The sequence below is a fragment of the Sceloporus undulatus genome, chromosome 6 (assembly GCF_019175285.1).
Source record: "Sceloporus undulatus isolate JIND9_A2432 ecotype Alabama chromosome 6, SceUnd_v1.1, whole genome shotgun sequence".
Lineage (NCBI taxonomy): Eukaryota > Metazoa > Chordata > Lepidosauria > Squamata > Phrynosomatidae > Sceloporus > Sceloporus undulatus.
In genome coordinates, this window is record NC_056527.1 from 2,147,716 (window position 1) to 2,153,448 (window position 5,733).

At 44.9% G+C, this 5,733-nt stretch overlaps 1 pseudogene; it reads right to left on the reverse strand.

Moving 5' to 3' along the window:
* LOC121934357 overlaps nucleotides 1–5,733 on the reverse strand; it is a 67,980-nt pseudogene that overhangs the window by 7,011 nt on the left and 55,236 nt on the right.

A 5,733-nucleotide genomic window follows, 5' to 3' on the forward strand; every position in this document is an offset into this window, starting at 1 on the left:
CTTGCAGTTAGCCCTTTGGAGCATCATTGCTGAAGAAGATTGTAAATAAAGTCGGAGCAAGAACACAACCTTGTTTTCCACCATTAGTTATTAGAAAGGGCTCCGAGAGAGCATAGCCATATCTGACTTGACCTTGCTGGCTTCATGTAGCAGGATGATGGTACCTGTTTAACTTAAGCGCCTGAGGGCCCGCACTAAGACTCTAAACTATCTAGTCCGTGAGCCGCTCTTTTTGCTGACGATGCTGCCCCTTCTTGCCCATACGGAAGCAGCTCTTGCATGGCCTCACATCTTGTTGCTACAGCTGCAGAGCTCTTTGGGCTGGAGTCAGCTGAAGAAAACGGAGGTTCTCTACCACCGGCACCCCCGGAAGAACACTACATCCCCAATCACATAGGCACATATGTGCTTAAGTCCGTCGCAGCAAGTTCACCTACCTGGGAAGCATCATCTCTCTCGATGCCAGATTGATAAGAGATGATCACAGACTGGCAAAGCATATAGCGCATCGGAAGGCTTCACAAAAGAGTCTGGAGTAACAAACACTTGGGCGAAGCACAAAAATCAGGTGTATAGAGCCATTGTACTGTCTATTCTCCTCTATGGGTCTGAAAAATGGTTCCACCTATCGCCAACACCTCACGACTCCTTGAACTTTTCATCAGTGCTGTTTACGCACAATTCTAAATATACATGGACTGACTATGTGACATGTTGCTGTCCTCGAGAAGCAGGGATCACCAGCAGAGGCCATGCTATTGAGGACCAGCTGCGCTGGGCAGGACATTTCTAGGATGAAGGACCATCGCCTCCCCAAAATAGTATGGTGAACTCGCCACGGTCCCCCAGGTCAAGGTGTAAGAGGGGCGCCCCAAAGAAGAGATACAAGACTCCCTGAAACAACATCTCCAGGCTTGGCCAGATAGATCACCACACAATGGTCCCCCTGGCCCGCATCGGGAGCATGGAGAACCACTCCATGAGCTGCAGCCATCTTCGAAAGCTCACGCCGAACGAGCCTCGAAGAGAAACGCCAACGCGAGAAGAGAAACCGCAACCTGGACACAACACCAAGGAGACTTTCTGCTGTGCTTTCTGCCAACCGGACCTGTTTATCCCGATGGCCTTTTAGTCACCAACGCGCTGCTTGTACAAGCGAGGGATCATGAGTCCTTCCTGATCTTCGTTGGAAGCAAAGTCAGCCGTATGAGACTTTAACAATGTATTTTGATACTTATAGTTTAACTGATTTAAAATAACTGTATATTTACCCTTGCTAAGTGAAATTGATTTTTTGTACAGTTTATTTAAATATGTTGCTTTGGTTGAGATATTTTTTGTGTGGACTGTATTGTTGTGTAATGTAGTATTCAGTGTTAGTTTTGTTTATGTGATGAATGACTTGGTAATTGTTGATTTTTATGTGGTTTTACAACCTAATAAAAATATTTTAAAATGTTGGCTAGCCTCTTTCGTCCTAAGACTGGGGAAAAGGCAGGATATAAGTGAATTAAATAAATAAATAATGAAATAATTTAGAAAACACCCACACAAAATATCAGTTGTTCTCAACTGAAGTTCACTTCCAGCTGCTTTATTCATTTTTTCAGGGATTTTTTTTTTTGGGGGGGGAGTTAATTTTGCTGATTTTTACATAGCTCATGGAAAGTCCCATGTGGCCTCCCAGAAGGTCACGGATCCCAAAAACCACCTCTTGCCAACCCACCAAGGTTGCCCACCCCCTGGCTGCAGGAAGAAGATCATACTCCACTAAGAAATCAAATCCAGACCATGTTGCTGGAGGGCCCACTTGGCCAGCCGGGCCCGTGATTGAGGTCGTTCAGTTTCCCGAACGAGCCGCGTTCCGGGGTAGGCTCTGGATATTCCCGAAAGAGTCCTTCTCTTCGGCTTCAAAGAAGTTTGCGGTTGTCCTGGGCTACGCAAGGGTGCCGGACCAGAGATCCGAGTAGACCCTGATCACTCTGGCGTTTTGACGATCTTCCCCCAGAGACCACATTAGAGCACCTAAACCCGCATTAGCTGCTGGTCTCGTTTGGTCCGCTTTTGTTACGTTAATACCACGCGCCACTTGTCTCGTGGTTTCCTTTCAGGGCTTTGATGACCTCAGAATCGTCCAGATATCCAGCTTTATGGCATCAAAAGAGGAGAATGATGCGGTCACCCGCTCTTCCACCACTCTAAGACGGCAGCAAAAGTCATACCTGGGGGAAGACAAGGGAGGCAGTCCATCTGATGGGGACAATGCCATCTCATGTTAACAACAACAACCAATGTCCAAAGTTATTGTTATGACCTGTAAAGCCTTTTAAAATTTCAGTATAAAAGTATTGATCTAGTTATTTAAGCATGTATTTCTGTGTATAAAATGTCCCATGTCCACAGTTATAATCATATGAAGCACCAAAATTCCTTCTTTCTGAAATCACCCCCGCCGCACCCCCCCCCCACCACACCCATTAATACAGGACTTTTTTGCCACTCAGTCTATAAAACGAAATCTTCCAACTTCTGAATAGGGGCCAGGCCTTGACTTTAACTGACCCCCCCCGGTTACTGAAGCAGGGCTTTTAATTGGGCATCTTTTATTTTGATTACAATAGTATGCTAAACTACTTCTGTCATTTCCAATTGCTAAAAAAACTCCCCCCTGGGCATAAAAATGGCCCATGTTGGGCAAAAATCTGACCAAAAAATACTCCCCGTGCTGATTGACGGAACAGAGCGGTCTTATGAAAGCCAAACATCGATTATTAACAGCCAAACCCCTGCTCTCTATTCTGTTCCGTTTATGAGGCCAGCAGACGACACAATAGTCAGGAACTTTTTTTTGGTGGTGGCACCAGATATGGAGGTTTTCTGCCAGGGAGATCTGCCAGGAATGCTTTACTCCCTCTGAACATCGTTGTCCAGCTACACTGGCTACTGTCCTTCACTTTTTGGCCTACAGATCAGACACAATTTAGTGGAGATCACTGTGGGCAATCTGAAAAAATTATCTACTCCACAAAAGTGTAGCAGGTGTTGATCTTTCATCTGCCAGGACCACTGATGTTTTGCTACAGCAGAACTATTGCCATGACTGCTCAGATTAGAAGGAAGCATTTCATTTCCCCTCTGCTAGCCATAATTCAGGAACGAAAAACACATCCTGTCTTGTGTTGAACATTCCTGCTGCACAGGAGTGTTTAGCCCAAGGGGCAGTGGACCTTACTTTGTCCCCAACCTACTTTCCTTGCAAATGAAACCAGCATTTCTCCATCCTTGTTCCCCCTCCTTTCTTTTTTGGCACTACTTGCATCTTTTTCCGCTTTGGAACGTCCCGGAAAATCTTCCCAAGAAGCGTAGTGGTGAGGTTGTGGACCTCATGCAGCCCTTCTCGATCCAACCCCTGATTTAAAAACAAAAGTTGAAAAAGCCACTCCTACCCAAATCCTCCCACCCCCCCAATTTCCACATGGCAAAATACTTTACCGTAGTCATCCCACTCTTTTTTTTTTTAGAACCCAAAAACCCTGTTGAAAACCCAATCCATTCATTGTAAACGCCATAGCATTTCCCAGATTCCCCATAGCCAATATGTTCTGGGTTTGTGTGAGGATTTTTTATTCCGTACCAGCACTTGAGTGATGTCTGCCTGGCCTCATAAACGGACAGAATAGAGAGCAGGGCTTTTGCTGTTAATCGATGTTTGGCTTCATAATACCTCTCTGTTCCTTCAATCAGCACGGGGAGTATTTTTGGTCATATTTTTGCCCCACAGTGGCCATTTTATGCCCAGGGGAGATCTTTTTTTAGCAATTGGAAATGACAGGAAGTATTTTAGCATACTAATTTTAATCAAAATAAAATATGCCCCAATTAAAAGCCCTTCTACAGTACCCAGTTAAAGTCAAAGGCCTGGCCCCTATTCAGAAGTTGGAAAGATTTCCTTTTCATATAGACTAGAGATGTCAAAAAATCCTGTATTATGGGGTGTGGGCCCTTATTTCATAAAGACAGGATTTTGTGCTTCATATGATTTATAACTGTGGACAATGGGCCATTTTTTACACAGAAATACATGGCTTAAATAACTTAGATCAATACTTTTTATACTTGCAAAATGTATAGGGCTTTACAGGTCATAACCAAATACCTTGGACATTGGTTGTTGTTGTTAACATGGAGAATGGCATTGTCTCCATTCAGATGGACTGCTCTCCTTGTCTTTCCCACCAGGGTATGACTTTGCTGCCGTCTTAGAGTGGTTTGCAGAGCGGGTGGACCGCATCATTCTCCTCTTTGATGCCCATAAGCTGGATATCTCTGACGAATTCTCTGAGGTCATCAAAGCCCTGAAGAACCACGAGGACAAGATGCGCGTGGTCCTTAACAAAGCTGACCAAATCGAGACCCAGCAGCTGATGCGGGTTTACGGTGCTCTCATGTGGTCTCTGGGGAAGATCGTCAACACGCCAGAAGTGATCAGGGTCTACATCGGATCCTTCTGGTCCCACCCGTTGCTTATCCCAGACAACCGCAAACTCTTTGAAGCCGAAGAGCAGGACCTCTTCCGGGATATCCAGAGCCTACCCCGGAACGCGGCTCTTCGGAAACTGAACGACCTCATCAAACGGGCCCGGCTGGCCAAGGTGGGTCCCTCCAGCAACATGGTCTGGATTTGATTTCTTATGGAGTATGATCTTCTTCCTGCACCAGGGTGGGCAACCTTGGTGGGTTGCAAGAGGTGGTTTTTGGGATCCGTGACCTTCTGGGAGCCACATGGGACTTTCCATGAGCTATTTAAATCATCAAAAATTACCTCCCCCCCAAAAAAAATCCCTGAAAAAATGAAGTCAAAGCAGCTGGAAGTGAACTTCAGGTTTAGAACAACTGATATTTTGTGTGGGTGTTCTAAATTATTCATTTATTTATTTATTTTATTCAATTATATCCTGCCTTTTCCCCAGTCTTAGGACGCAAAGAGGCTAGCAACATTTTAAAAATATTTTTTATTAGGTTGTAAAACCACATAAAAATCAACAATTACCAATCATTCATCACATATAATACAAAATATACACTGAATACTACATTACACAACAATACAGTCAACACAAAAAATATCTCAACCAAAGCAATACAGATTTAAAACTGTACAAAAATTTCACTTAGCAAGGGTAAATATACAAGTTATTTTAAAATCAGTTAAACTATAAGTATCAAAATACATTTTAAAGTCTCATACTCTGACTTTGCTTCGCGAACGAAGATTCAGGAAGGACTCATGATCCCTCGCTTTGTACAAGCAGCGCGTTGGTGACTAAAAAGGCCAATTCGGGATAAACAGGTCCGGTTGCAGAAAGCACAGCAGAAAGTCTCCTTGGGTGATGTTTCCAGGTTGCAGTTCTTTCTGCGTTGTCGTTTCTCTTCGAGGCTCGTTCGGCGTGAGCTTTCGAAGATGGCTGCAGCGTCATGGATAGTGCGTCTCCATGCTTCCCGATGCGAGGCCAGGGAGGACCATTGTTGGTGATCTATCTGGCCAAGCCTGAGATGTTGTTTCAGGGAGTCCTTGTATCTCTTCTTTGGGGCGCCCCTCTTACGCTCTTGACCGGTGGCGAGTTCACCATAGCGTATTATTTTTGGGAGGCGATGGTCCTTCATCCTAGAAATGTGTCCTGCCCAGCGCAGCTGTGTCCTCAATAGCATGGCCTCAATGCTGGTGATCCCTGC